At 52.3% G+C, this 15,000-nt stretch overlaps 1 non-coding gene across 1 annotated transcript in view; it reads right to left on the bottom strand.

Moving 5' to 3' along the window:
• Nucleotides 1-1,292, bottom strand: part of LOC144430867 (small subunit ribosomal RNA) — a 1,810-nt gene extending 518 nt beyond the window's left edge. Inside the window, exon 1 of the ribosomal RNA XR_013479781.1 lies at nt 1-1,292. This exon is cut by the window's left edge and continues 518 nt beyond it. This is a non-coding gene — a ribosomal RNA (small subunit ribosomal RNA).
• Nucleotides 1,293-15,000: the final 13,708 nt, after the last annotated feature.

The raw sequence follows: 15,000 nt of genomic DNA, 5'->3' as shown, positions 1-15,000 counted from the left end.
CTAAGAACGGCCATGCACCACCACCCACAGAATCAAGAAAGAGCTTTCAATCTGTCAATCCTACCTGTGTCCGGGCCGGGTGAGTTTCCCCGTGTTGAGTCAAATTAAGCCGCAGGCTCCACTCCTGGTGGTGCCCTTCCGTCAATTCCTTTAAGTTTCAGCTTTGCAACCATACTTCCCCCGGAACCCAAAGACTTTGGTTTCCCGGAAGCTGCCGGAAAGGTCGTCATGGTAACGCCTCCCGATCGCTAGTTGGCATCGTTTATAGTCAGAACTAGGACGGTATCTGATCGTCTTCGAACCTCTGATTTTCGCTCTTGATTAAAGAAAACATTCTTGGCGAATGCTTTCGCAGTAGTTCGTCTTCCGCCGATCCAAGAATTTCACCTCTAACGGCAGAGTACGGACGCCCCCGTCTGTCCCTCTTAATCATTACCTCGTGCTCCGAAAACCAACAAAATAGAACCGAGGTCCTATTCCATTATTCCATGCAACACTATGCAGGCGAACAGCCTGCTTTGAACACTCTAATTTTTTCAAAGTAAACTTATCGGCCACCGCCGACACTCAGTCAAGAGCACCGACGGAGAACCGAAGGTGAGGCGAACGCAACCAGTGACACGCCTTGCGACGGACCGGCGGCGCTCGCCCAAAATCCAACTACGAGCTTTTCAACCGCAACAACTTTAGCATACACTGTTGGAGCTGGAATTACCGCGGCTGCTGGCACCAGACTTGCCCTCCAATGGATACTCGTTAAGAGTTTTAGGATGTACTCATTCCAATTACAGGGCCTCGTTAGAGTCCTGTATTGTTATTTTTCGTCACTACCTCCCCGTGTCGGGAATGGGTAATTTGCGCGCCTGCTGCCTTCCTTGGATGTGGTAGCCGTTTCTCAGGCTCCCTCTCCGGAATCGAACCCTGATTCTCCGTTACCCGTTATCACAAAGGTAGGCACGTAGCGTACCTTCGACAGTTGATAGGGCAGACACTTGAATGATACGTCGTCGGTGCAGAGACCGTACGATCCGCGTGGTTATCCAGAGTCATCAAACGTCACAGGACGAACCCGGTCGGTTTTGATCTGATAAAAGCGCGCCTCCCGAAGTCGGCGCTTAATGCATGTATTAGCTCTAGAATTACCACAGTTATCCACTTCGCTCACGAGACCAAATAAACCAAGACTGATTTAATGAGCCATTCGCAGTTTCGCTTTACGAGAACTCGTACTTGCACCTGCATGGCTTAATCTTTGAGACAAGCATATCACTACTGGCAGGATCAACCAGATAGCTGCGACAGCTGCGCTCGGCCCTTGCTGGGCCGCCCGGCGCGTGCTCGTCGCATTCGTTTAAGACCGAGGCGATCGCCTGCGGCCGTACTCAGCTTCGACAGTTCGCTGGCCGCGACGTCCACGCTCTCGCCGGCAGTGCCAGGCGGAGCGATTTGCGTTTTTTCTTTGCTCGCCCTCTCTCGGGCTCGATCCATTCAGTTTCGCACAAACAAGAGCTCTGCCGGCCGCCTGCAGCGGTGCCTAAAACCCGGTCATAACAATGCGACCGTTCTGCTAGGCCGACAAGCGCTCAAGCCAGACGCTCGATCGAACGCCCCCTACATATTAGTCGAGACAACGGCTCGCTCATTAGCATCGCGTTTGTACTTTAACTTTTTTCGGCTCGGCTTCTTTCGACGCCGATGCCGGCGACGCAGCACTCTCTCGCCCGCCAGCCACCGAGAGATGTGTGCGCTCCGACCGGCCCCGCACGCCGCTCTTTCTTGGCTCATTCGAGTTTACTGTCTTTCGCTCTAACATGCCTTACCTAGGGTTAGGTTAGTATGCTTGCACGTTTGTACTTTAACTTTTTTCGGCTCGGCTTCTTTCTTGGCTCATTCGAGTTTACTGTCTTTCGCTCTAACATGCCTTACCTAGGGTTAGGTTAGTATGCTTGCACGTTTGTACTTTAACTTTTTTCGGCTCGGCTTCTTTCTTGGCTCATTCGAGTTTACTGTCTTTCGCTCTAACATGCCTTACCTAGGGTTAGGTTAGTATGCTTGCACGTTTGTACTTTAACTTTTTTCGGCTCGGCTTCTTTCGACGCCGATGCCGGCGACGCAGCACTCTCTCGCCCGCCAGCCACCGAGAGATGTGTGCGCTCCGACCGGCCCCGCACGCCGCTCTTTCTTGGCTCATTCGAGTTTACTGTCTTTCGCTCTAACATGCCTTACCTAGGGTTAGGTTAGTATGCTTGCACGTTTGTACTTTAACTTTTTTCGGCTCGGCTTCTTTCGACGCCGATGCCGGCGACGCAGCACTCTCTCGCCCGCCAGCCACCGAGAGATGTGTGCGCTCCGAACGGCCCCGCACGCCGCTCTTTCTTGGCTCATTCGAGTTTACTGTCTTTCGCTCTAACATGCCTTACCTAGGGTTAGGTTAGTATGCTTGCACGTTTGTACTTTAACTTTTTTCGGCTCGGCTTCTTTCTTGGCTCATTCGAGTTTACTGTCTTTCGCTCTAACATGCCTTACCTAGGGTTAGGTTAGTATGCTTGCACGTTTGTACTTTAACTTTTTTCGGCTCGGCTTCTTTCGACGCCGATGCCGGCGACGCAGCACTCTCTCGCCCGCCAGCCACCGAGAGATGTGTGCGCTCCGACCGGCCCCGCACGCCGCTCTTTCTTGGCTCATTCGAGTTTACTGTCTTTCGCTCTAACATGCCTTACCTAGGGTTAGGTTAGTATGCTTGCACGTTTGTACTTTAACTTTTTTCGGCTCGGCTTCTTTCGACGCCGATGCCGGCGACGCAGCACTCTCTCGCCCGCCAGCCACCGAGAGATGTGTGCGCTCCGACCGGCCCCGCACGCCGCTCTTTCTTGGCACATTCGAGTTTACTGTCGTTCGCTCTAACATGCCTTACCTAGGGTTAGGTTAGTATGCTTGCACGTTTGTACTTTAACTTTTTTCGGCTCGGCTTCTTTCGACGCCGATGCCGGCGACGCAGCTCTCTCTCGCCCGCCAGCCACCGAGAGATGTGTGCGCTCCGACCGGCCCCGCACGCCGCTCTTTCTTGGCTCATTCGAGTTTACTGTCTTTCGCTCTAACATGCCTTACCTAGGGTTAGGTTAGTATGCTTGCACGTTTGTACTTTAACTTTTTTCGGCTCGGCTTCTTTCTTGGCCCATTCGAGTTTACTGTCTTTCGCTCTAACATGCCTTACCTAGGGTTAGGTTAGTATGCTTGCACGTTTGTACTTTAACTTTTTTCGGCTCGGCTTCTTTCGACGCCGATGCCGGCGACGCAGCACTCTCTCGCCCGCCAGCCACCGAGAGATGTGTGCGCTCCGACCGGCCCCGCACGCCGCTCTTTCTTGGCTCATTCGAGTTTACTGTCTTTCGCTCTAACATGCCTTACCTAGGGTTAGGTTAGTATGCTTGCACGTTTGTACTTTAACTTTTTTCGGCTCGGCTTCTTTCTTGGCTCATTCGAGGTTACTGTCTTTCGCTCTAACATGCCTTACCTAGGGTTAGGTTAGTATGCTTGCACGTTTGTACTTTAACTTTTTTCGGCTCGGCTTCTTTCGACGCCGATGCCGGCGACGCAGCACTCTCTCGCCCGCCAGCCACCGAGAGATGTGTGCGCTCCGACCGGCCCCGCACGCCGCTCTTTCTTGGCTCATTCGAGTTTACTGTCTTTCGCTCTAACATGCCTTACCTAGGGTTAGGTTAGTATGCTTGCACGTTTGTACTTTAACTTTTTTCGGCTCGGCTTCTTTCGACGCCGATGCCGGCGACGCAGCACTCTCTCGCCCGCCAGCCACCGAGAGATGTGTGCGCTCCGACCGGCCCCGCACGCCGCTCTTTCTTGGCACATTCGAGTTTACTGTCTTTCGCTCTAACATGCCTTACCTAGGGTTAGGTTAGTATGCTTGCACGTTTGTACTTTAACTTTTTTCGGCTCGGCTTCTTTCGACGCCGATGCCGGCGACGCAGCACTCTCTCGCCCGCCAGCCACCGAGAGATGTGTGCGCTCCGACCGGCCCCGCACGCCGCTCTTTCTTGGCTCATTCGAGTTTACTGTCTTTCGCTCTAACATGCCTTACCTAGGGTTAGGTTAGTATGCTTGCACGTTTGTACTTTAACTTTTTTCGGCTCGGCTTCTTTCTTGGCTCATTCGAGTTTACTGTCTTTCGCTCTAACATGCCTTACCTAGGGTTAGGTTAGTATGCTTGCACGTTTGTACTTTAACTTTTTTCGGCTCGGCTTCTTTCGACGCCGATGCCGGCGACGCAGCACTCTCTCGCCCGCCAGCCACCGAGAGATGTGTGCGCTCCGACCGGCCCCGCACGCCGCTCTTTCTTGGCTCATTCGAGTTTACTGTCTTTCGCTCTAACATGCCTTACCTAGGGTTAGGTTAGTATGCTTGCACGTTTGTACTTTAACTTTTTTCGGCTCGGCTTCTTTCGACGCCGATGCCGGCGACGCAGCACTCTCTCGCCCGCCAGCCACCGAGAGATGTGTGCGCTCCGACCGGCCCCGCACGCCGCTCTGTCTTGGCTCATTCGAGTTTACTGTCTTTCGCTCTAACATGCCTTACCTAGGGTTAGGTTAGTATGCTTGCACGTTTGTACTTTAACTTTTTTCGGCTCGGCTTCTTTCTTGGCTCATTCGAGTTTACTGTCTTTCGCTCTAACATGCCTTACCTAGGGTTAGGTTAGTATGCTTGCACGTTTGTACTTTAACTTTTTTCGGCTCGGCTTCTTTCGACGCCGATGCCGGCGACGCAGCACTCTCTCGCCCGCCAGCCACCGAGAGATGTGTGCGCTCCGACCGGCCCCGCACGCCGCTCTTTCTTGGCACATTCGAGTTTACTGTCTTTCGCTCTAACATGCCTTACCTAGGGTTAGGTTAGTATGCTTGCACGTTTGTACTTTAACTTTTTTCGGCTCGGCTTCTTTCGACGCCGATGCCGGCGACGCAGCACTCTCTCGCCCGCCAGCCACCGAGAGATGTGTGCGCTCCGACCGGCCCCGCACGCCGCTCTTTCTTGGCTCATTCGAGTTTACTGTCTTTCGCTCTAACATGCCTTACCTAGGGTTAGGTTAGTATGCTTGCACGTTTGTACTTTAACTTTTTTCGGCTCGGCTTCTTTCGACGCCGATGCCGGCGACGCAGCACTCTCTCGCCCGCCAGCCACCGAGAGATGTGTGCGCTCCGACCGGCCCCGCACGCCGCTCTTTCTTGGCTCATTCGAGTTTACTGTCTTTCGCTCTAACATGCCTTACCTAGGGTTAGGTTAGTATGCTTGCACGTTTGTACTTTAACTTTTTTCGGCTCGGCTTTTTTCTTGGCTCATTCGAGTTTACTGTCTTTCGCTCTAACATGCCTTACCTAGGGTTAGGTTAGTATGCTTGCACGTTTGTACTTTAACTTTTTTCGGCTCGGCTTCTTTCTTGGCTCATTCGAGTTTACTGTCTTTCGCTCTAACATGCCTTACCTAGGGTTAGGTTAGTATGCTTGCACGTTTGTACTTTAACTTTTTTCGGCTCGGCTTCTTTCGACGCCGATGCCGGCGACGCAGCACTCTCTCGCCCGCCAGCCACCGAGAGATGTGTGCGCTCCGACCGGCCCCGCACGCCGCTCTTTCTTGGCTCATTCGAGTTTACTGTCTTTCGCTCTAACATGCCTTACCTAGGGTTAGGTTAGTATGCTTGCACGTTTGTACTTTAACTTTTTTCGGCTCGGCTTCTTTCGACGCCGATGCCGGCGACGCAGCACTCTCTCGCCCGCCAGCCACCGAGAGATGTGTGCGCTCCGACCGGCCCCGCACGCCGCTCTTTCTTGGCTCATTCGAGTTTACTGTCTTTCGCTCTAACATGCCTTACCTAGGGTTAGGTTAGTATGCTTGCACGTTTGTACTTTAACTTTTTTCGGCTCGGCTTCTTTCGACGCCGATGCCGGCGACGCAGCACTCTCTCGCCCGCCAGCCACCGAGAGATGTGTGCGCTCCGACCGGCCCCGCACGCCGCTCTTTCTTGGCTCATTCGAGTTTACTGTCTTTCGCTCTAACATGCCTTACCTAGGGTTAGGTTAGTATGCTTGCACGTTTGTACTTTAACTTTTTTCGGCTCGGCTTCTTTCTTGGCTCATTCGAGTTTACTGTCTTTCGCTCTAACATGCCTTACCTAGGGTTAGGTTAGTATGCTTGCACGTTTGTACTTTACCTTTTTTCGGCTCGGCTTCTTTCGACGCCGATGCCGGCGACGCAGCACTCTCTCGCCCGCCAGCCACCGAGAGATGTGTGCGCTCCGACCGGCCCCGCACGCCGCTCTTTCTTGGCTCATTCGAGTTTACTGTCTTTCGCTCTAACATGCCTTACCTAGGGTTAGGTTAGTATGCTTGCACGTTTGTACTTTAACTTTTTTCGGCTCGGCTTCTTTCTTGGCTCATTCGAGTTTACTGTCTTTCGCTCTAACATGCCTTACCTAGGGTTAGGTTAGTATGCTTGCACGTTTGTACTTTAACTTTTTTCGGCTCGGCTTCTTTCGACGCCGATGCCGGCGACGCAGCACTCTCTCGCCCGCCAGCCACCGAGAGATGTGTGCGCTCCGACCGGCCCCGCACGCCGCTCTTTCTTGGCTCATTCGAGTTTACTGTCTTTCGCTCTAACATGCCTTACCTAGGGTTAGGTTAGTATGCTTGCACGTTTGTACTTTAACTTTTTTCGGCTCGGCTTCTTTCGACGCCGATGCCGGCGACGCAGCACTCTCTCGCCCGCCAGCCACCGAGAGATGTGTGCGCTCCGACCGGCCCCGCACGCCGCTCTGTCTTGGCTCATTCGAGTTTACTGTCTTTCGCTCTAACATGCCTTACCTAGGGTTAGGTTAGTATGCTTGCACGTTTGTACTTTAACTTTTTTCGGCTCGGCTTCTTTCTTGGCTCATTCGAGTTTACTGTCTTTCGCTCTAACATGCCTTACCTAGGGTTAGGTTAGTATGCTTGCACGTTTGTACTTTAACTTTTTTCGGCTCGGCTTCTTTCGACGCCGATGCCGGCGACGCAGCACTCTCTCGCCCGCCAGCCACCGAGAGATGTGTGCGCTCCGACCGGCCCCGCACGCCGCTCTTTCTTGGCTCATTCGAGTTTACTGTCTTTCGCTCTAACATGCCTTACCTAGGGTTAGGTTAGTATGCTTGCACGTTTGTACTTTAACTTTTTTCGGCTCGGCTTCTTTCTTGGCTCATTCGAGTTTACTGTCTTTCGCTCTAACATGCCTTACCTAGGGTTAGGTTAGTATGCTTGCACGTTTGTACTTTACCTTTTTTCGGCTCGGCTTCTTTCGACGCCGATGCCGGCGACGCAGCACTCTCTCGCCCGCCAGCCACCGAGAGATGTGTGCGCTCCGACCGGCCCCGCACGCCGCTCTTTCTTGGCTCATTCGAGTTTACTGTCTTTCGCTCTAACATGCCTTACCTAGGGTTAGGTTAGTATGCTTGCACGTTTGTACTTTAACTTTTTTCGGCTCGGCTTCTTTCTTGGCTCATTCGAGTTTACTGTCTTTCGCTCTAACATGCCTTACCTAGGGTTAGGTTAGTATGCTTGCACGTTTGTACTTTAACTTTTTTCGGCTCGGCTTCTTTCGACGCCGATGCCGGCGACGCAGCACTCTCTCGCCCGCCAGCCACCGAGAGATGTGTGCGCTCCGACCGGCCCCGCACGCCGCTCTGTCTTGGCTCATTCGAGTTTACTGTCTTTCGCTCTAACATGCCTTACCTAGGGTTAGGTTAGTATGCTTGCACGTTTGTACTTTACCTTTTTTCGGCTCGGCTTCTTTCGACGCCGATGCCGGCGACGCAGCACTCTCTCGCCCGCCAGCCACCGAGAGATGTGTGCGCTCCGACCGGCCCCGCACGCCGCTCTTTCTTGGCTCATTCGAGTTTACTGTCTTTCGCTCTAACATGCCTTACCTAGGGTTAGGTTAGTATGCTTGCACGTTTGTACTTTAACTTTTTTCGGCTCGGCTTCTTTCTTGGCTCATTCGAGTTTACTGTCTTTCGCTCTAACATGCCTTACCTAAGGTTAGGTTAGTATGCTTGCACGTTTGTACTTTAACTTTTTTCGGCTCGGCTTCTTTCTTGGCTCATTCGAGTTTACTGTCTTTCGCTCTAACATGCCTTACCTAGGGTTAGGTAAGTATGCTTGCACGTTTGTACTTTAACTTTTTTCGGCTCGGCTTCTTTCGACGCCGATGCCGGCGACGCAGCACTCTCTCGCCCGCCAGCCACCGAGAGATGTGTGCGCTCCGACCGGCCCCGCACGCCGCTCTTTCTTGGCTCATTCGAGTTTACTGTCTTTCGCTCTAACATGCCTTACCTAGGGTTAGGTTAGTATGCTTGCACGTTTGTACTTTAACTTTTTTCGGCTCGGCTTCTTTCGACGCCGATGCCGGCGACGCAGCACTCTCTCGCCCGCCAGCCACCGAGAGATGTGTGCGCTCCGACCGGCCCCGCACGCCGCTCTTTCTTGGCTCATTAGAGTTTACTGTCTTTCGCTCTAACATGCCTTACCTAGGGTTAGGTTAGTATGCTTGCACGTTTGTACTTTAACTTTTTTCGGCTCGGCTTCTTTCTTGGCTCATTCGAGTTTACTGTCTTTCGCTCTAACATGCCTTACCTAGGGTTAGGTTAGTATGCTTGCACGTTTGTACTTTAACTTTTTTCGGCTCGGCTTTTTTCTTGGCTCATTCGAGTTTACTGTCTTTCGCTCTAACATGCCTTACCTAGGGTTAGGTTAGTATGCTTGCACGTTTGTACTTTAACTTTTTTCGGCTCGGCTTCTTTCTTGGCTCATTCGAGTTTACTGTCTTTCGGTCTAACATGCCTTACCTAGGGTTAGGTTAGTATGCTTGCACGTTTGTACTTTACCTTTTTTCGGCTCGGCTTCTTTCGACGCCGATGCCGGCGACGCAGCACTCTCTCGCCCGCCAGCCACCGAGAGATGTGTGCGCTCCGACCGGCCCCGCACGCCGCTCTTTCTTGGCTCATTCGAGTTTACTGTCTTTCGCTCTAACATGCCTTACCTAGGGTTAGGTTAGTATGCTTGCACGTTTGTACTTTAACTTTTTTCGGCTCGGCTTCTTTCTTGGCTCATTCGAGTTTACTGTCTTTCGCTCTAACATGCCTTACCTAGGGTTAGGTTAGTATGCTTGCACGTTTGTACTTTAACTTTTTTCGGCTCGGCTTCTTTCGACGCCGATGCCGGCGACGCAGCACTCTCTCGCCCGCCAGCCACCGAGAGATGTGTGCGCTCCGACCGGCCCCGCACGCCGCTCTTTCTTGGCTCATTCGAGTTTACTGTCTTTCGCTCTAACATGCCTTACCTAGGGTTAGGTTAGTATGCTTGCACGTTTGTACTTTAACTTTTTTCGGCTCGGCTTCTTTCGACGCCGATGCCGGCGACGCAGCACTCTCTCGCCCGCCAGCCACCGAGAGATGTGTGCGCTCCGACCGGCCCCGCACGCCGCTCTGTCTTGGCTCATTCGAGTTTACTGTCTTTCGCTCTAACATGCCTTACCTAGGGTTAGGTTAGTATGCTTGCACGTTTGTACTTTAACTTTTTTCGGCTCGGCTTCTTTCTTGGCTCATTCGAGTTTACTGTCTTTCGCTCTAACATGCCTTACCTAGGGTTAGGTTAGTATGCTTGCACGTTTGTACTTTAACTTTTTTCGGTTCGGCTTCTTTCGACGCCGATGCCGGCGACGCAGCACTCTCTCGCCCGCCAGCCACCGAGAGATGTGTGCGCTCCGACCGGCCCCGCACGCCGCTCTTTCTTGGCTCATTCGAGTTTACTGTCTTTCGCTCTAACATGCCTTACCTAGGGTTAGGTTAGTATGCTTGCACGTTTGTACTTTAACTTTTTTCGGCTCGGCTTCTTTCTTGGCTCATTCGAGTTTACTGTCTTTCGCTCTAACATGCCTTACCTAGGGTTAGGTTAGTATGCTTGCACGTTTGTACTTTACCTTTTTTCGGCTCGGCTTCTTTCGACGCCGATGCCGGCGACGCAGCACTCTCTCGCCCGCCAGCCACCGAGAGATGTGTGCGCTCCGACCGGCCCCGCACGCCGCTCTTTCTTGGCTCATTCGAGTTTACTGTCTTTCGCTCTAACATGCCTTACCTAGGGTTAGGTTAGTATGCTTGCACGTTTGTACTTTAACTTTTTTCGGCTCGGCTTCTTTCTTGGCTCATTCGAGTTTACTGTCTTTCGCTCTAACATGCCTTACCTAGGGTTAGGTTAGTATGCTTGCACGTTTGTACTTTAACTTTTTTCGGCTCGGCTTCTTTCGACGCCGATGCCGGCGACGCAGCACTCTCTCGCCCGCCAGCCACCGAGAGATGTGTGCGCTCCGACCGGCCCCGCACGCCGCTCTTTCTTGGCTCATACGAGTTTACTGTCTTTCGCTCTAACATGCCTTACCTAGGGTTAGGTTAGTATGCTTGCACGTTTGTACTTTAACTTTTTTCGGCTCGGCTTCTTTCTTGGCTCATTCGAGTTTACTGTCTTTCGCTCTAACATGCCTTACCTAGGGTTAGGTTAGTATGCTTGCACGTTTGTACTTTAACTTTTTTCGGCTCGGCTTCTTTCGACGCCGATGCCGGCGACGCAGCACTCTCTCGCCCGCCAGCCACCGAGAGATGTGTGCGCTCCGACCGGCCCCGCACGCCGCTCTTTCTTGGCTCATTCGAGTTTACTGTCTTTCGCTCTAACATGCCTTACCTAGGGTTAGGTTAGTATGCTTGCACGTTTGTACTTTAACTTTTTTCGGCTCGGCTTCTTTCTTGGCTCATTCGAGTTTACTGTCTTTCGCTCTAACATGCCTTACCTAGGGTTAGGTTAGTATGCTTGCACGTTTGTACTTTAACTTTTTTCGGCTCGGCTTCTTTCGACGCCGATGCCGGCGACGCAGCACTCTCTCGCCCGCCAGCCACCGAGAGATTTGTGCGCTCCGACCGGCCCCGCACGCCGCTCTTTCTTGGCTCATTCGAGTTTACTGTCTTTCGCTCTAACATGCCTTACCTAGGGTTAGGTTAGTATGCTTGCACGTTTGTACTTTAACTTTTTTCGGCTCGGCTTCTTTCGACGCCGACGCCGGCGACGCAGCACTCTCTCGCCCGCCAGCCACCGAGAGATGTGTGCGCTCCGACCGGCCCCGCACGCCGCTCTGTCTTGGCTCATTCGAGTTTACTGTCTTTCGCTCTAACATGCCTTACCTAGGGTTAGGTTAGTATGCTTGCACGTTTGTACTTTAACTTTTTTCGGCTCGGCTTCTTTCTTGGCTCATTCGAGTTTACTGTCTTTCGCTCTAACATGCCTTACCTAGGGTTAGGTTAGTATGCTTGCACGTTTGTACTTTAACTTTTTTCGGCTCGGCTTCTTTCGACGCCGATGCCGGCGACGCAGCACTCTCTCGCCCGCCAGCCACCGAGAGATGTGTGCGCTCCGACCGGCCCCACACGCCGCTCTTTCTTGGCTCATTCGAGTTTACTGTCTTTCGCTCTAACATGCCTTACCTAGGGTTAGGTTAGTATGCTTGCACGTTTGTACTTTAACTTTTTTCGGTTCGGCTTCTTTCTTGGCTCATTCGAGTTTACTGTCTTTCGCTCTAACATGCCTTACCTAGGGTTAGGTTAGTATGCTTGCACGTTTGTACTTTAACTTTTTTCGGCTCGGCTTCTTTCGACGCCGATGCCGGCGACGCAGCACTCTCTCGCCCGCCAGCCACCGAGAGATGTGTGCGCTCCGACCGGCCCCGCACGCCGCTCTTTCTTGGCTCATTCGAGTTTACTGTCTTTCGCTCTAACATGCCTTACCTAGGGTTAGGTTAGTATGCTTGCACGTTTGTACTTTAACTTTTTTCGGCTCGGCTTCTTTCTTGGCTCATTCGAGTTTACTGTCTTTCGCTCTAACATGCCTTACCTAGGGTTAGGTTAGTATGCTTGCACGTTTGTACTTTAACTTTTTTCGGCTCGGCTTCTTTCGACGCCGATGCCGGCGACGCAGCACTCTCTCGCCCGCCAGCCACCGAGAGATGTGTGCGCTCCGACCGGCCCCGCACGCCGCTCTTTCTTGGCACATTCGAGTTTACTGTCTTTCGCTCTAACATGCCTTACCTAGGGTTAGGTTAGTATGCTTGCACGTTTGTACTTTAACTTTTTTCGGCTCGGCTTCTTTCGACGCCGATGCCGGCGACGCAGCACTCTCTCGCCCGCCAGCCACCGAGAGATGTGTGCGCTCCGACCGGCCCCGCACGCCGCTCTTTCTTGGCTCATTCGAGTTTACTGTCTTTCGCTCTAACATGCCTTACCTAGGGTTAGGTTAGTATGCTTGCACGTTTGTACTTTAACTTTTTTCGGCTCGGCTTCTTTCGACGCCGATGCCGGCGACGCAGCACTCTCTCGCCCGCCAGCCACCGAGAGATGTGTGCGCTCCGACCGGCCCCGCACGCCGCTCTTTCTTGGCTCATTCGAGTTTACTGTCTTTCGCTCTAACATGCCTTACCTAGGGTTAGGTTAGTATGCTTGCACGTTTGTACTTAACTTTTTTCGGCTCGGCTTCTTTCTTGGCTCATTCGAGTTTACTGTCTTTCGCTCTAACATGCCTTACCTAGGGTTAGGTTAGTATGCTTGCACGTTTGTACTTTAACTTTTTTCGGCTCGGCTTCTTTCTTGGCTCATTCGAGTTTACTGTCTTTCGCTCTAACATGCCTTACCTAGGGTTAGGTTAGTATGCTTGCACGTTTGTACTTTAACTTTTTTCGGCTCGGCTTCTTTCTTGGCTCATTCGAGTTTACTGTCTTTCGCTCTAACATGCCTTACCTAGGGTTAGGTTAGTATGCTTGCACGTTTGTACTTTACCTTTTTTCGGCTCGGCTTCTTTCGACGCCGATGCCGGCGACGCAGCACTCTCTCGCCCGCCAGCCACCGAGAGATGTGTGCGCTCCGACCGGCCCCGCACGCCGCTCTTTTTTGGCTCATTCGAGTTTACTGTCTTTCGCTCTAACATGCCTTACCTAGGGTTAGGTTAGTATGCTTGCACGTTTGTACTTTAACTTTTTTCGGCTCGGCTTCTTTCTTGGCTCATTCGAGTTTACTGTCTTTCGCTCTAACATGCCTTACCTAGGGTTAGGTTAGTATGCTTGCACGTTTGTACTTTAACTTTTTTCGGCTCGGCTTCTTTCGACGCCGATGCCGGCGACGCAGCACTCTCTCGCCCGCCAGCCACCGAGAGATGTGTGCGCTCCGACCGGCCCCGCACGCCGCTCTTTCTTGGCTCATTCGAGTTTACTGTCTTTCGCTCTAACATGCCTTACCTAGGGTTAGGTTAGTATGCTTGCACGTTTGTACTTTAACTTTTTTCGGCTCGGCTTCTTTCGACGCCGATGCCGGCGACGCAGCACTCTCTCGCCCGCCAGCCACCGAGAGATGTGTGCGCTCCGACCGGCCCCGCACGCCGCTCTGTCTTGGCTCATTCGAGTTTACTGTCTTTCGCTCTAACATGCCTTACCTAGGGTTAGGTTAGTATGCTTGCACGTTTGTACTTTAACTTTTTTCGGCTCGGCTTCTTTCTTGGCTCATTCGAGTTTACTGTCTTTCGCTCTAACATGCCTTACCTAGGGTTAGGTTAGTATGCTTGCACGTTTGTACTTTAACTTTTTTCGGCTCGGCTTCTTTCGACGCCGATGCCGGCGACGCAGCACTCTCTCGCCCGCCAGCCACCGAGAGATGTGTGCGCTCCGACCGGCCCCGCACGCCGCTCTTTCTTGGCTCATTCGAGTTTACTGTCTTTCGCTCTAACATGCCTTACCTAGGGTTAGGTTAGTATGCTTGCACGTTTGTACTTCAACTTTTTTCGGCTCGGCTTCTTTCGACGCCGATGCCGGCGACGCAGCACTCTCTCGCCCGCCAGCCACCGAGAGATGTGTGCGCTCCGACCGGCCCCGCACGCCGCTCTTTCTTGGCTCATTCGAGTTTACTGTCTTTCGCTCTAACATGCCTTACCTAGGGTTAGGTTAGTATGCTTGCACGTTTGTACTTTAACTTTTTTCGGCTCGGCTTCTTTCTTGGCTCATTCGAGTTTACTGTCTTTCGCTCTAACATGCCTTACCTAGGGTTAGGTTAGTATGCTTGCACGTTTGTACTTTAACTTTTTTCGGCTCGGCTTCTTTCTTGGCTCATTCGAGTTTACTGTCTTTCGCTCTAACATGCCTTACCTAGGGTTAGGTTAGTATGCTTGCACGTTTGTACTTTAACTTTTTTCGGCTCGGCTTCTTTCTTGGCTCATTCGAGTTTACTGTCTTTCGCTCTAACATGCCTTACCTAGGGTTAGGTTAGTATGCTTGCACGTTTGTACTTTACCTTTTTTCGGCTCGGCTTCTTTCGACGCCGATGCCGGCGACGCAGCACTCTCTCGCCCGCCAGCCACCGAGAGATGTGTGCGCTCCGACCGGCCCCGCACGCCGCTCTTTCTTGGCTCATTCGAGTTTACTGTCTTTCGCTCTAACATGCCTTACCTAGGGTTAGGTTAGTATGCTTGCACGTTTGTACTTTAACTTTTTTCGGCTCGGCTTCTTTCTTGGCTCATTCGAGTTTACTGTCTTTCGCTCTAACATGCCTTACCTAGGGTTAGGTTAGTATGCTTGCACGTTTGTACTTTAACTTTTTTCGGCTCGGCTTCTTTCGACGCCGATGCCGGCGACGCAGCACTCTCTCGCCCGCCAGCCACCGAGAGATGTGTGCGCTCCGACCGGCCCCGCACGCCGCTCTTTCTTGGCTCATTCGAGTTTACTGTCTTTCGCTCTAACATGCCTTACCTAGGGTTAGGTTAGTATGCTTGCACGTTTGTACTTTAACTTTTTTCGGCTCGGCTTCTTTCGACGCCGATGCCGGCGACGCAGCACTCTCTCGCCCGCCAGCCACCGAGAGATGTGTGCGCTCCGACCGGCCCCGCACGC

This window comes from Styela clava, chromosome 12 (assembly GCF_964204865.1).
Source record: "Styela clava chromosome 12, kaStyClav1.hap1.2, whole genome shotgun sequence".
Classification (NCBI taxonomy): Eukaryota; Metazoa; Chordata; class Ascidiacea; order Stolidobranchia; family Styelidae; genus Styela; species Styela clava.
The sequence above is the reverse complement of the archived record's forward strand: the minus strand, read 5'-3'. Positions and strand labels throughout refer to the sequence as shown.